Consider the following 17569-nt stretch of genomic DNA (forward strand, 5'->3'; position numbering starts at 1 on the left):
TGTATTTGCAGTCACCTCCTCAGCTCCACCTCAGATCATCAGGCATTAGATTCTCATAAGGAGCACGCAACCTAGATCCCTCGCATGCGCAGTTCACGGTAGGGTTCGCGCTCCTATGAGAATCTAATGCCGCCACTGACCTGACAGGAGGCGGAGCTCAGGCGGTAATGCGAGCAATAGGGAGCGGCTGTAAATACAGATGAAGCTTCGCTCACCTGCAGCTCACCTCCTGCTGTGCGTCCCGGTTCCTAACAGGCCACAGACCGGTACCAGTCCATAGCCTGGGGGTTGGGGACCCCTGGTCTAGACTATCAGATGATTGATTATATAGTGATGCAATTAGATTCATTGATATGCCTTAAATCAGGGGTCCCCAACCCCTGGGCCATGGACCGGTACGGGTCGACAGCCTGTCAGGAACTGGGCCACAGAGCAAGAGGTGCGTGGCAGGCGAGCGAGGGAAGCTTCACCTGCTGCGCCCCATAGCTCCCCATCGCTTGCATTACCACCGGGACCATTCCCTTCCCCACCACCGTCTGTGGAGAAATTGTCTTCCACGAAACTGGTCCCTGGTGCCAAAAAGTTTGGGGACCGCTGTCTTAAATTGCTAATTCAATAGTGCCACAAATCCATTTTCAAAACAAAATTGTAAGTGGTTTTGAAATTTATTGATCTATGTTGCCAGATAAAATACAGGACGCCCAGTTAAATTTGGATTTCACTTAAGCAATGGATAATTTTTTAGTAATTATCGTTGTCTCGCTGTGATCATCATCATCATCATCATCATATCTCATACCCATGGAGTGCTGTTCTAAGCATTTTAATTAATTTTTACCATAGTCCTGTGAGACAGTTACCATTAGTATGTCCCGTGCAATATTTGGGACATACTTGTACTAAAAAACTTACTGTTTTTCTGAAATTCAGTTAAAGTATGTCCCACATATTGCATACTTTTGCTGAAAATTTACTAGTTTTTTATCTGAAATACAAATTTAATTGGGTGTCCTCTATTTTTTAAATTATTTATTTATTTATATTTATTTTATGGCTGCGTTGGGTCTTCGTTTCTGTGCGAGGGCTTTCCCCAGCTGCGGCAAGCCACTCTTCATCGCGGTGCGCGGGCCTCTCACCATCGTGGCCCCTCCCGTTGCAGAGCACAGGCTCCAGACGTGCAGGCTCAGTAATTGTGGCTCACGGGCCCAGTTGCTCCGCGGCATGTGGGATCTTCCCAGACCCGGGCTTGAACCCGTGTCCCCTGCATTGGCAGGCAGACTCTCAACCACTGCGCCACCAGGGAAGCCCTGTCCTGTATTTTTATTTGCTAAATTGAGTAACCTTGTTCTAGGCTCTCATATCTAATCTTGTAGATGTGGCTCCAAGCAGGAGGCGGAATTTAGTAATTATCATTGTCTCATTGTTATCACCATCATTATAGAATAGCACCATGGAGTGCTATTCAAAGTGTTTTATTTAATCCTTACCATATGAAGTAGTTACCGTTAATAGCCCTGTTTGATGAGTAAAGTGAGGCAAAATCATAGTCATTTTAAGAAAAAAATTAAAACCAATGATTTAGAAATTCAGTGGATCTTAAATCATATGTGGATATTCAGGAGCCAGAAACATGATGCCCACACCTGGGATAGAGCCATTAAAAGTACATGTTTGAAATATAATTCATATATTTCTAAATGTGTTCATAATGTATACAGCAGTATGCATTATGCTATGAATTTAGCATGCATGAAGCTATGAGAAATTTTGATAGCTGAAAACTTAGCAAAGGGTTTAGGTGGAAACCATTAGTAGGTATTTATATCCAGCAGCATTTTGTTTGTTTCCTTTCTTCTTTAAAATGAAGAAGTCAGCACTTCTCATTATATATAAGCTACCTCTGAAGGCTATTTTTGGAATGGTTAAGACATTTAAACTTAGGGGATTGTAATTTACCATTTTGGGTGAAGTCTCTTGCACTTTTAAAGAATCCTCTCCTTTGACTTTATAAACCCATAAACTCTAATCTTGAAAGTTTTGATGATGTTTTAGGATTCAGAAGTATTCCAAATTTTTATCTTATATTCATGTATATCTATCTGTGGTTCCAGACTCTTAAAATTTCTTGTTAACTGTATCTTACAACATTAACTATTTTACTTTCCATTTTATTTTTCAAGTTTTGGTTTCTACTTCTTTCCTGAAGTATAATACATTAGTTCATTAATTGTGGTGTTTTTATCTTAAGTTGCTTCAGTTTCTCTAGCAATAAAATTGTGTTTGTTAGACACTTCAAAGGCTAAAATTCTATTATGCTATTGTATTTTATTTATGTAACTAAGAGTTTCTTGCAAAGAGTGTTGCTCCTCTTTACTAAAAGTTATTTTGTTATCGCATTCCCTTAATTTTGTCCCATGGACATTTTTTTTCCTGTAGACATGCATCATTGATTTTTTTATGCAAATAAATGGGATAATAGGCTTAATAGACAGAAGTTTACAAGCAACATTTTAAGAGATGTATTTATTTGCATAATAAACATGGCTGAATTAATAGTTGGCTTTTTTCATGACAGTTGACTTTCAAGGCCTCTTTAAGAAGGGCACTCTTCAAGTCCCTTCTTAGTACCATGACTCTGTGATAGATTACAGTGCAAGCTGTTAAGTGTTTTAGTGTATCTAGTAATACAAACATTGACTAAAGAGCTTTATACCCTGACACCTACTTGACAAGATGTTCTGCTTTAAGTTGTATGCATAAGGTCCCAATACTCATTTCATTCCAAGCCAACTCATTCTCCTAGTTTATCTAGGTTTAGGAAACCCAGAGTGTGATTTTCCTTTCTGCTTTATTATCTCAGTATTCAGTAACTCTCCAGTGGAGTAAATAGAGTTCTTGTTAGTGCAAATTGGAGGAGTCCTTCTCTTCCCAGTGATGCCATCTGCTGAATCTGAACTTAGAATGTTTTTCTTTTGTAAGAGGGGAAGGTGGTTTCTCCTCATATTCTGGGATGGGAGGAAACTGTTACTTTGTGACTATCACATTCAAATGTCTAACAGAAAAATCACAGAGAGGAATAACTTTTCAAATGGAAAATTGCCCTGATTATTTGAGGAGAAGGGTGAAACTGACATTTGGGAAAAATTTATGAGAAATAGCTGAGTTTGTAGTTAGAAATGAATTTAGTGCCTACTCTAATTAACTAGGTAGAATACTAGTTATGGCAATCTCAAATCATAACAATGCTCACAATTTCAAATGCATCGATATCTTTAGAATGCTGAATAGAGATGGTAAGGAAAATAATGATTTGTTAAGAGCAACGTGGTATTATATAATGGCATATATCTTTCACAGTAGTTAAAATCTTGGACTCTGGGGTTAAACAGAATTGAGTTAAAATCTTGACTTCATTTCTTACCAGCAAACTGCTTCAATTTTCTAAACCTCAGTTTTCTTTTATTTAAAGTGTGAATAGTAATACGTGACTTGTAGAGCTAATGCAAGAAAGGGTGCCTTCAGTGGAAATGTTGTACAAAATTTCTGGGAGATAGAAAGCAGTGGGAATCAAATTGATAAGAGAAAATGAAAAAGCTCTGCCAAAAAAGAGAGAAAAGAAGTACATGAGAACACAATGTTTACATGAGTAAAAGAGCATATTCATAAAATTATTAAACCTGAAGGGGAAACTGGGCAATCAGGCCACTGGGTTAAAGAAGGGCAGTCAGATCACCAGGACTAGTGAGGACATCCCATCCCTCCACTCTAGCCCTTTGCACTACTAACCGGCAGGGACAGCTGGGCTGGACCACAGATTTAAAACCCAGAGCTGCACTGGAGAACAAGAAAACTGCTTGTCTAGCGAGAGCTCCTGTAGCAAGTTTGGGGAACAGTGAGAGAAGCAGAGCACAGTGAGTGAATGACAAAAGGCGTGAGGAATTTAACAAGAGAACAACAACAAAAACAAAGTGTCTCTGTTCTGGAGAACAGCATACTCCCGTGCTCCACATTCTGAATAATGGAAACCGGTCAGAAGCCTGCCTATCCCTTCACATTTACCTTTTCTAAAGCATAAACATGATAAATCAAGGAGTAGAAGCAGAAGCAGACTATTTAGTTATTTATATTAGAGCAACATGTCATATGTGTACCTTTCCACCTTTTGAATTGCTTTTTTATATTCGGAACATTCTCACTTTTTTATACCTCTTGGTCACCCAGTAGAACCAAAGGACCCTATTCCCCAGCCTTCCTGGCAGCCAGGATGCTAAAATATTTCTTACTTTCCACCTGGTACTTACACTAACATGAGACATGGATTCAGAAGAAGGAAAAGACCAGGAAGCACTCTGCTTGGCAGAGGACAAGGAAGAGATAAAGAGTTTTTAGAGACAGTGGAGGCAGATGTCCCAGCAGCAGCAGTGCCAGTGACCCAAGGACTAAGGATTAATCTGCAGCTAAGCCAGTGGGACAGTTTGGAAATTGTTCCTCCTTGGATAACTTTCAACTGATTCTTGGGCCCTCCTGGGGATTATGTGTACTAATTCGAAATTTTTTAATAAATTATTTTTCTAAATAAAGCTAAGAATGTGTTCTGTTGCTTTCATCAATGAACCCTACATAGTATAGTAATAGACTTCAAAGGAACTGGGAAGTGGAGCTTGGTTATCTTGCCATGGAAGTGGGACTCCGGTAGTCTGTAACACACAGTGGCAAATTGGAATCCCTGAAGTCGTGTATGAAGGGCATGAAGAATGCCAGGAATGTGGCGTGCACTGGCTGTGTCTACCTGGAAATAAATTAGCAACGTTAAAACTTTAAAATCTCGGTGTAAGGTATAGTTAAAAAATCACAGTGTTTCAGTGACCCTTCCATAATATTGTTTGCACAGAAGGATGTATATAACAACAACAACAACAAAATCAAAGCCAGATTATTAGTTGGGAAAGTTTGAGGCGCTGTTGACTAGAATGGGAACATTAGGGAAGATTCCAATGAATCAGAATCACCACAATTCCTGAGCCCAACCTTGCCTCCCTTTTCAGCTGAAGGAGTCTCTCTCTTCCTCTGTTTGATGAAAGTGTTCTTGACTTTAGGGAAGATCCTATGGTAACCTGGCAGGAGGAAGCAAATCTACAAGAAGAAGCAGTTTCTCCTAATGTGCTATCCAACCTCACCTCATTGCCTCCAAATTCTAGCACGTCCCAAGGAGTCAGTTACTGAGTCAAACCTGGAAAATGGCTGGGGCAACAGCAGAAAGGCAAATATTTTGCTAAGCTTTACTATCAAAAAATCTGTCTAATATACGTGAGAATGCTTCTTAGGCTGCTCATTCTCCCTAGGTGAGGGAAAGAGAAACACAGCTTCTGACTGGGCTGGACTTAGCAGCATGGGAACCCTCAGCAGAGAATTTGTACTCCATTTAGCCACTCAGGCAGCTGGGAGTGCTTCAGCTTTCTCAGTTTGTGCTGCATCCTAGACCCAATAGGGGCTTTAGAAATGAGCCTGAGGTGCCATTTATGCCTTGGTATAATATACAGGATGGATTTTGACAGTGGAGACATATAGGAATATTGGTGTGAACTAATCATGTGTGACCCACTCATCAATTCCTTCTCTGTGTCCCTAAGAGCATCCTTTCCTAAAGCAGTGAATAGAACATTGGTGTTGGGATGAGTGTCAGACAGTGATAGGAATTCTCTGTAGGTCAGGGATGATAGTGAGAATGAAGACCTAGAAATGGATCAGTCCAGGAGAATTTGAACAATTTTTAAACACAGATTTTGAAGTTCATCCCTTCTGTAACTCCTTTCTTTCCCCTCTAATATTCCAGTTATTTTGTCAACTTGAAACTCCATCCTCTGAAGCTTGAAGTCAATAAAAATGCAGCTTTCTGCCACCCTGAGCTGTCTGGTTTGGAGAGTGCCATAGGCAAAAAGCTACAAACATGCAAATCTCACCCAGTGCAATTGTGTGCTAAGGGTGGCCTTATTTCCAATTTTAGTCTCATTTTTGGTTGCCTACCAGTGCCCTCAAATAACTTTTTAAAAAAACGTACAGATTTTATGATTGTTATCTACAGGAAACTTAGTGTGAGTGTTCCAGCTACTACTGTGTATAAAAAATTAATCCAAAATTTAGCAGCTTAAAGCAACAATTTTATTGTGCTCATAGATTCTTTTTTTTTTTAATTTTTATTGGAGTATAGTTGGTTTACAATGTTGTGTTAGCTTCTGCTGTACAACAAAGTGAATCAGTTATACATATACATACATCCATTCTTTTTTAGATTCTTTTCCTATATAGGTCATTATAGAGTACTGAGTAGAGTTCCCTGTGTTACACAGTAGGTCCTTGTTAGTTATCTATTTTATATTTAATAGTGTGTATATGTCAATCTCAATTTCCCAATTTATCCCTCCCCCTTTCCCCTCCCCCCCCCCAGGTAACCATAGTTTGTTTTTTACATCTGTGACTCTATTTCTGTTTTGTAAATAAGTTCAATCCCATTCCTGGGCATATATCCAGAGAAAACCATAATTAAAAAAGATACATGCACCCCAATGTTCATTGCAGCACTATTTACAATAGCCAGGACATGGAAGCAACCTAAATGTCCATCGACAGAGGAATGGATAAAGAAGATGTTGTACGTATATACAATGGAATATTACTCAGCCATAATAATGAACGAAATAATGCCATTTGCAGCAATGTGGATGGACCTAGAGATGGTCATACTGAGTGAAGTATGTCAGAGAAAGACAAATATCATATGATATCCCGTATATGTGGAATCCAAAAAAAGGGTACAAATGACCTTAACTACAAAACAGAAATAGAGTTGCAGATGTAGAAAACAAACTTATGGTTACCAGGGGGTAAAGGGGAGGGAGGGATAAGTTGGGAGATTAGGATTGACATATACACACTACTATATATAAAATAGATAACTATTAAGGACCTACTGTATAGCACAGGTAACTCTATTCAGTACTCTGTAATGGCCTATATGGGAAAAGAACCTAAAAAAGAGTAGATATATATATGTGTATAACTGATTCACTTTGCTGTACAGCGGAAACTAACACAACACTGGAAATCAACTATACTCCAATAAAAATTTTTAAAAATATATTGCAAAATGATTACCAAAATCAAGTTAACACATCCTTTACCTCCTTTACCTCACATAATTACCATTTTTTGTTGTTGTTATTGTCGTGAGAACATTTAAGATTTATTCCCTAGCAACTTTCAAGTATACAATACAGTATTATTAATGATAGTTACTTGCTATACAGTAGATCTCCAAAACCTATTCATCTTATAACTGGAAATTTGTGCCATTTGCCAACATCTCCTCATTTCCCTCACCCCCCAGCTTCTGGCCACCACTCTTCTACTTTGTTTCTGTTTAAGTGGTGCTTTCTTAGATTTCACATATAAGTGAGATCATACAGTTTTTATCTTTCTCTGTTTGACTTATCTGAGTTAGTATAATGCCCTCAGGATTCATTCATGTTGTTACAAATGGCAGGATTTCCTTCTTTTTTATGGCTAAGTAGTATTTCATGCATATGTACTTTTTCTTTAACCCATTTTCGTTATCCATTCATCTTTCTTAGGTTGTTTCCATGTCTTCATTATTATGATTAATGCTGCAACAAACATGGGTATGCAGATATCTCTTTGAGATCCTGTTTTCATTTTCTTCAGATATATACTCAGAAGTGGGATTGCTGGATCACACTGTAGTTCTATTTTTAATTTTTTCAGGAACCTCCATACTGTTTTCCATAGTGGCTGCACCCGTTTACATCTCTACCAATAGTACACAAGGATTCTCTTGTTTATTGCACCCTTGCTGAACTCGTTTATTAGTTCTAATAGTGTTTTAATGGATTTCTTGGGATTTTCTAAATGTGAGATCATGTCATCTAAGAGTAGATACATTTTATTTTTTCCTCTCCAGTCTAGACACCCTTTCCTTCTTTTTCTTGCCTAATTTCACTGGCAAGAACCTCCAGGATAGTATATAGACTAGAACAGAAATGGTCAGAGTGGACATCCTTGTTTTATTCCTGATCTTTGGGGGAAAACATTAGTGTTTCACCATTAAGTATGATGTTAGCTGTGTGGATTACAGTTTTAATATCTATTTCTACTAATTCTGTTATTTGTACCAGTTGAGTCAATTTTGAATGATTTATTTTTTCCTCATTATGTGTAGTATATTTTTGTTTCTTTAACGCCTCATAATTTTTGTTTGGATGCCAGACATTGTGCATTTTACTTTTATGGGTGCTGGGTAATTTTCTAAAAATTCTCTTTAGCTTTGTTCTGAGATGGTTCATTTACACAGAAAGAATAGGATCCTATGGGGTCTTGCTTTTCCGCTTTGTTAGTATTTAGTCTAGGGCTATTTTTTTTCATTACCAAGACAAAACCCTTCTGAGTATCTTACTCAATGCCCAGTAAATTGAAAAGTTTTCTAGCCTGGTTGATGGGAATAGGCACTCTTTCCACTCCTCTATCTGCTTCAGCTGTTATTTCTGGTGGTTCTTTTCTTGGCCTTGAATAGTTTTCACACATACATTCATTAATCAGTAAGCAGCTATGTATATAAGGCACACTTTATGAAGGTCTCTAGAGTTCTGTCTGTGCAGCTCTCTCCTTTCCAATATCCTGTCCTGCAAACTCTAGCTGCCTTGGCCTTTCCAGTCTTCCAGTTATGTCTCCTCAACTGTGTGACACTGCTGATCTTCACTAATAACTCCCTTCTCTGCATTTCAGCCTAGAAACCCTCTCCAGACAGCAAGCTAGGACAAGTACAGGGCTCCTCTTATTTGTTTCTCATCTCTCAGGGACCACTGTCTTCATTGCTTAATGTCCAATGTATTTAAAAATGTTGTTTTTAATATTTTGTCCATCTTTTTAATTGATTCAGGAAGGAGAATAAATCTGGAACCTTTTACTCCATCTTGGCCAGAAGCAGGTGCCTTTTATGCACGTTAAAGTTTGACAATCATAATTATGTGGATTTTGGGGCCTCAGAGCTCTGGTTTGAGTTCTGAGTCTGCTGCTCAATCAGTGATACTCTTAGGCAAGTTATTGAACCAATTTGTGCCTCAGTTTCCTCATCTGTAAAATGTAAAGACAATACCTATTTTGTGAGTTTGTTGACTTTTAGGTGAGAGGAAGTCAGGGAAAAGGGGCTTTTATTTTACTCTATACTATTTTCTACTGTTTAAATTTTTAATGTCAAAAGTTAATGCATATATTAATATACAGTTTTAGAATAAAAACCTTTATAATCTAGTTCTGTACTTAGTTGCTAGCAGTACATAAGTCAACAGGCAACATCCCCCATCTTCCCTAATTCTACACAATATGCAATATAAAACAACCTTTATTGAATTATGTAGCATAAAAGTTCTCAGATGGGCACTGCATGAATGTGGACCCTAAGGGCTACTTTAAATTTATTTAATTTCTTCTAAACAAAAAAAAGTCATGAATAATTAAATGAAAATTGAAGTTTATTTTGAATTATACAAAGGTGTAAAGCGTATAATAAATCCTGTAAATTACACAAATTTAAAAATTATTTTTCTTTGAAATTTTAAGGCAAATTTTACTCTACCATAAACTTGTAATAACATTATATTGGGGACAAAAAAAGAGCAATCTGAACATGTACTAATTTACCATTTCTTATTTAATTTGGTAAAACTTTTGAGTTAAAAATAGTGAATTAATTAAATCCAAGAGTACTCCTGTGTTACACCAGATTTAGTCAGTAGCATTGTATACTTTTTTTGCTTTCTGCTTTCTCAGCTGTAAGATTGGAAAGTTAACAGTGACAAATACTAGGAGGATGTGATAATGACTTGTAAACTATCTTACAAATATCTGACAAATGTTATAAAAATAAGAATGTCATTTTTATATTTTGAGAAACACAAATTGTCCCACTCCTATTATCAGGAGTCAGCCAAATAGATGTGTTAGCAAACAAATGCTTGTTCAATCTTGAGAGCAAGTCTGCCTTTTGAAGAAAGATTCTTTAGAAATGTTATGACACATCATGAGCTCATGTTATATATACTAGGAAAATCTTTCTGACTTCCATACCCACTGTTATGGTATTAATTTTTTAAAAAGCAATACCGTTTTTATTTTTTTTTCTAAGTGAGAGATTGCCTATTTCCCACAAAAGAAATATGCTTCTATTCTTTGAATCTATGTGATATAAGATTCAGAAATACTTTAGTGTTATTTGGTCAAATGCAAAAAGTCAGGAACGTTTTATTTTTCACCACTTATTCTGAATATATGTCTGATGAGATCCTTCTGTTTCTTATAACCTGGGAAATAACACTACAGGGCTTGCTGTGAAAGGATGACAAGTGAGTTACCACAAAACCCATTTGTGCAAAACGATGGCTGTGGTTCCCCGTAGGAGTTGCTTAGCTGAAAAGACGAAAATATGGTCCAACAGAGAAAGTTGCTGGATCCTGGAGATCAAAATGCAGTCTTCTGTGTGACTTGCATGCCTGCATTAGAGTATCTGGTAATTTATCTTCTATTCTGGACCTCTGGATATTTGTAGTAGGAGTTTGGGAGAGGGCCTGAGCAAGAAAATGGTATTGGGCTGTGTGTGTGTGATCTTTGTAATAGTTTACATTAAACTTGATCCATTTGTCTTCTAAAGATACATCATTTGTAGTTTATTTGTATTAATAATAGCAATAGATGTCTGTGTAAGTGAATGGAGTGGTATATATGACTCGGTGATGTGGATTTCTTGATAATTTATAACTGAACAATATAATCAGTCTCTCAGCACCCAAAGCAGCACTGCCCCACGCACAGTCTGAGCGGTCAGTTGTCCTGATAACAATCTCAGTGATTTCTCTGGCTCTTTTTTCTCAGGTTAAATCAGAAAACTTGGTTCCATAAAGGAAAAAATAAATAAATGTACCCTAGATATACAATTTAAAACAAAACCAAAGAGCAGATCTATGTATTTGTGACTAGTAAAACTTTTTCCAACGCTCTAGCATAGGCAGACAGATCAACATGATCCAGGAACACAACCTAAGTTGCCTTCTAAATTTGTCCAGTTAACCTATGTTATGCTCTAACCCTGCTGCTAGAACTTCCTCTAACTCCTTTTTAAAAATATTACTACATGAAGAGTACTCTACATGCTCCAGATTTAGCATTATAAACTTAATGGTAAGTTTGTAGCCAAAGTGAAAAAGGGCAAGAAAAATTATCTGTACATTAGATCCTGAAGGGATCCACGTTTAATCCCAGGCTCATAATAAAAAGTGTAATAGGAAAACTGAGCTATATCATAAATGTCTTGTAGAAGTCATCATCCAAATAAGAGTTTTTTCTGCTTTTGCTTCATTCCTATCTTGAATGTCTTGGTTCAGAGCGAGATTGTGTCTACTGTAATAGATTTATAGCACATGAATATGAATTGATGCTCTAATGATGTCTGTTATCTTTGATTTTAGATTGATGCATTAGCTCCACTTTTTTTAAGCAATTTTTTCTTTCCCTCCTATAAGACATATGATCAGTGCTAAACCATCATAGACAACTAGAGACACCGATGATCTCCCATAATGAACATAGGGGTCCCAGATGACTGATGAAACACTCATTCTTTCTGAGAAGTAATAACCACAGGCTAGAGACAAATCTTTAGTTTTTCAGCCTAAATCTCTGCTACTGAGATAAAGTAGAAGGCATAATGAGTCTGTTTCTAATAACCAAAGAGGTAATGAGTCTGTTTCTAATATAAGCATAGTTCTAGAATAAAGCAAAGCCAAATAAAATGCCAACTGAAATTATAATTATGATGAAACCCCTTCCAAAGAGAAGATGGATCGGATCATTTAGAAGCAAGCTTTGGACACACTAAAAATTTTAAACTGTTCAAATTCTACTAGAGATTTGAACTCTTCAAACACTTATGATTGACTTGCAACCTGGCAGCTTTGAACTCCAAGGTGTGCTACCTTTCAGGTGCAAGTTGCAAATTAAAATTGTGGTCTGCGAAATAAGAGGTGGGTTTATAGTAAACAGGTGGCTTCTGTTCAGAAGAGAATTGCTGGGGACTCTTTTATGACCATGCTGATGCTGTGACATATTAAGTGGAGCTTGTCACTTTTCCATCTGCAGTAGACAACTGCTAGAGGTGGAAACTGTTTAGGAGGCGGTACACGCCATGCAGCTGCTCCGCCACGTCTCATAAATAAAGAACCCAATTATGCCTTCATTCTGCTTTATTAAACCCAGTTTATGAGGATTGGGTCATTGTTCTTTTAGGCAGTTGTCCAGAGAGTATGGCTTTTAAAGAATTTGGTTTTAGATGTGATTCTTTAAAGATTAACTTGGTGTTAACAGAAAAATTGTGAACTGCATTCTGGGTTTATATTTGTTTGATTATACTTTATCCAAATGGCTAGGCTTGATGAAAAGCCCTTCCTTGGGAAGGGTAATGCCTATTTGTCTCACAGGAACTCTGCTGACTTGATTTAATCTCCCCTTGGACACACTTATCTCTAAAATAAGCAATTTGGTAGAATGCTCTGTTCTCTGCGTACATCATTCAACTCATTTACTTATTGCCCTATTACTTTTGTGATTCACAGACAAAACGAACATTAAAAGAAAGGTACTATTTACTAGCTTTTGTCTGTTTTTCCCAGTAGGGAGTTTGATGCTTCATCAAATGAGAGAGTACTGAAAAGCCAAAAGAACATATCCCATTTGGAGATATCAAACTATTTTGTTTAACTTTTAATAGTTTGCAAATCCTGACTTAGTGTTTTGCTTAGAATCAAACGTCTTGCTATAATAAGCTTGGTGGTTGAGGAATTTTTTTTCCTGCCTTGGGTCTGGATTACGTTCAAATCATTGTATAGATTAAATGACATTTAGTACATGTGATTTGTCTGCGAAATCCTTAATGTTAGGAAATTTTGACTTTTCTTGGCAGAACATTCTCACATGTCATGATGTCACTGGCTGATAAAACACATAAAACCACTGAGTCTAATCATGTCTGTGGGTTTCCAATATGTTTGGTAGCAAAAGAATTCCAGTCCCTGTGTACTTTCAAAGTTCACAGTGTACAGCAGGCAAAGAGAGGTATGTCCATCACCCGGAAAACATTGAGGAACTCATGAAGCATGTGATGTCTAACTTGCTCAGAAATTAAATAGTGTAAGTGATTTTGAGTAACTTTTAAGGTCACTCATGAGTCTTTTCTCCTCATTCCCACCATATATGTGTCAAGATGCAGTATGTGTTCAGGAAAGATACACATTTTGGTACAGTAGACAAATGTCCTTGATCCTTTCCAGAAATTATGAGTCTGTAAAATATTATCAAACTAATTAAGCGAATATATTCAGTTCAATAAGGCAGAACAAAATGTTTAACATTGTGATAGCTTGCTGAATTCTGAATAAAATAAAATAATCTATGTGTTTGAGAGACTAGCATTGAAAATTGAAAGATCTTTGGGAGTTGAGGTGAACACAGACAGATAGAACATTAAACCTCTGCCACTTCATCATTTACTCTTTAACAATTGAGAGATCTAAGCATGTATTTAATAGACTGCTTTTATAAAAGATGATCTTTGCCTCATTATTCTTTGAAGCAAATTGCTGAACTATTGGCATTACTTCCTATGTCCCAGAATTAGTTTCTTCCTATGTTTGATATAGTTTCATCATGATTCAGTTTAAGTAGCATGCACATCTCTAAAAGGTTTTTAAGACTGTAAATAGTTACATCAGCACAACTGCATTTATATTTCATAATAGTATTGTAGTTTTTGAGCAATAGCTAAAAATGTTATATTTTTTCCCCATTTTTTAATGTGTTTATGTCATGTTGGCTTTTCTCCTTTGATTATTTTCCTCCATGTTTTTGATGTTTTGAAATGAGAACTAAAGAATTTGGAAAAACAAGTGGTATTTTAATCTCTTTTCAAGTTTAAGTTTATAATAGTGAAATGGCAAAGAATAGATTGGGGTTAAGCAGCTGTCTATGTAGAAGATGTCACATAACAAAATTTGGCTATCTGGACATGAATTTTGATTTTTTATAAAATGAAAAGCTTATGGCTAGATTTAGAGATACATTCTATTATGAAGAATTCACTTTGTAAAATCTTACACCTGCTTTACAGAAGGGAGAACAATTGGTAGGGCAGTGCCTAGTGATTTTCAGGAGGACATTATAAAGAATTTATTCTCAGAACATTTGAGAAAGCATTAAATTTTAACAAAAGGAAATGAACATGATATATTAGGTAACAGTAATACATGTTGAGATGAAAGTCATGATTATGATAATGTCAACAGAAGGAGATAATCGTTTTTCAAAAGAATCTGATCTAAAAGAAGCAGGGATAGCAGATACAAATACATGTAGAACTGAGATGAACAGGTTCTGATTGAGGAACTGTGATGAGAGAAACTGAATGGCAGTGTTCCGAAATAATACTGGAGATTGCCTAACTAGATGGAGGAGAAACTTAATACTTTTCTAATATAGTTCACAAAACAGAGAAAATATCATGCTGATGGCTGACCTCAAACATTCAGAATACTCCTTCTAAAACTGAACTCATGAGGGATGTCTGTCGTGACTTTGTGCCGATTTCATTCCTTGGTTAGTGGAAACATGAAGGGAGCCTCTCTTCCATACTTAGTTACAAAGTTCTAGTAAGAAGAACTTTTTGTTAAAATATAAATGGTAAGTATGTTTGAAGTCCTTGGAATTTGCCTATATGAGGAAGGATATGTTTAGATACATAACTTAGACCAGAAAGTTCCCTTCAAAAGAAAAGATGCCCACAGTTAGCTAAAGGGAAAAGAGAAGCTATTCAAAAGCATGGTATTGACAGTACAATTTAAGATAATTCCAGTGAGGCAAAAAAAAGAGAAAGGTATATAAAGAAACCAAAGTGACTGCATCGAGATCTTCCTTTTAAATTAGACTTTAATTATTATATATAGGTGTATGTAAAACAAAAAAATAAAGACATAAAATAATGGTTAGAATTTTGCAAAAGTGTCTGGAAATCAAAAGCTCTAAGAAGAACTGAGCTTTGTGAAATATGTTAAGAATTATAAAAGGGCTTCTTCAATTCTTAACCAACAAAAATCCCTGGCCTAATGCAATTTATAATCTTGTTTGTGGGAGAGAGACGATAAGTAATTGTTTTAGTCAGCTCAGGCTTCTTAGAACAAGATACCGTAAAGTGGGTGACTTACCAATAACAGAACTGTCTCACGGTCAGAGATCAGAAGTCAGAGATTAGGGTGCCAGCATGGTCCAGTTCTAGCAGGAACCCACTTCCTGGTTGGCAGGTGGTCCTCTTTTCTTTATACTCTCATGTGATGGAGAGCAGAGACAGGAAATAAGCTTTCTCCTGTCTCTTCTTATAAGAGTACCAATCTCATCCATGAAAGCTCTACACTCATGACTTAATTACCTAAATACCTTGATATTGGGGATTAGGGTTTCAAATGAATTTGAGGGAGACACAAACATTCAGTCCGTAAAAGCAAGAGGTGCTGTGGAAAAGCCAGAGTGAGATCAGAAGTAGAGATGGGCAGGTGCGATATTAAGTAGGGTGGTCAAGGTAGGTCTCATGAGTAGGTGGTGTTTAAGCAAAGACCGACAGTTAATGAAGATATTTGTCATGCATGTAAACAAGGGGAATAGCATTCTAGGCAGAGGAAACTCTAGCCCAAAGACCTGAAAATGGGAGCTCACTCTGGGGTTTTGAAGTGTAGTGTGTGGAGTGGAGGAGCAGTGGAGAGAGTGCTTGGTTGGGCCCTGGGATGAGGTGGAGTGGTGACGGTGGGGAGGGGAGAACGAGAGACGACCCTAGGGCTTTGACTGTTACACTCAGTGAAGTGGGGAGCTCTGACCACAGGAGTGATGTAATTTTACTTAGGTTTCTGAAGAATCACTCTGGATGCTGTATTGAAAGTAGAGGTTAGGGCAGTTAGGGTGAAAGCAGGGAAACTGGTTAAAAGGACTCAGAAAGCCAAATGAGGGTGATGGTTCCTCAGACCAAGAGATGTGGCAGTGGAGATGGTCACAAATGTTAGACGAGCAGTTTGTATTTTGAAGAGAGAATTTAATAGACTATATGCCAAATAACAGAGCCTTGACTTTAGAAGCTCATGTTCTTCACTACCAGTGTCTCTTGAGAAGCTCTCCACCTCAACAGACACATTTTTTTGTTTTGTTTTTTTGTTTGTTTGTTTGTTCTTTGTTTTTGACCACTCTGCGTGTCTTGTGGGGTCTTAGTTCCCCAACCAGGGATTGAACCCGGGCCCTCGGCAGTGAAAGCACTGATTCCTAACCACTGGACCACCAGGGAATTCCCTGTTTTTAAATGAACCTTGGCTTTAGACTTTTGGCTGTGTGAATCCAATAAATTGCCACTGCAGGGCCTGTGCCTGTGTGAAGTACGTTCTCTAATCTGTACCTCACATGCCCTGTTTCAAATTTTGTCTCCTCGGAGTCCAAGACTCACACTCAGAAGCTATATATCACTTTCTTACAATGATTCTTTTTCTCTTGGCTGGGGACGTTAAGAGTGAGGATAGACCTTGAATTATCTAAGATAGAAAACACTGAGATTGCTAGAGAGGGATTTTAAGTTTCTGAAGTTAGAGAAAAACAGGTGCCAGGAGGAGGTTAAAGGAGGAACCGCAAGAAGGGACTTTATGTGGTAAGTGCCCGTTAAGTTTAGAACACAGCTGACTGCAGCTGTACAGATTCCAGCTACATACATTTACCTTGTTCTGTATTAAAAATTTATAAATTAGTCTACTTTTTGTATTTGCTTACAATGGAATAGGCCAATAGTTTAATCTTTTCTCCCTTTTCAGTAAAAAAATGGCCCTATGATTTATGGTTTTTATCATCACACAACTGTTTTACTTTCTTAGTTGTTTACCTGGCTTCAAATACTATTTTCAGTGTGAGAGGACATAGTAATCTGAGCTGCCAGTGTTATCAGCAGTAATGAACTTAAACTGTCAAGCACTAATGTTTTCCAAAAGTATCTCATTAGACTACCACAGTACTTCTGCCGTGAGTTCCTTCATACTAAATATATATTATTTTATGTAACTATCAAAATGACCTCAAGAATTCAGCCATAAACAAATGGAAATAGAGCCACTTTGGAAACTCTTTGTAGACACACTGGTTCTAGATTTAGTATGAACATATATAATCACAAATAAACTTAAAAGCATATGTGTGTTAAGAGAATCAGTCAGGAGATTCAACATTTAATTCATAGGAATTTCAGGGAAAAAATGACAGAGAAAATGAAGGGAAGGAAATAATAAAAGATAAAAAGAAGAGAAATAAAAAGAAGAAAACAAAATTTCCCAGAGTTCGAAGAGGTAACTGAGACTTAGGGAGAAGAACAAGTGAACAAGAGTGAACCCATGTACCAATTTTAAATAGAAGATTCTAAATGTTTCCAGAGAGGAGAGGA

The sequence above is a fragment of the Balaenoptera physalus genome (genome assembly GCF_965194825.1).
Source record: "Balaenoptera physalus genome assembly, chromosome: 21".
NCBI lineage: Eukaryota > Metazoa > Chordata > Mammalia > Artiodactyla > Balaenopteridae > Balaenoptera > Balaenoptera physalus.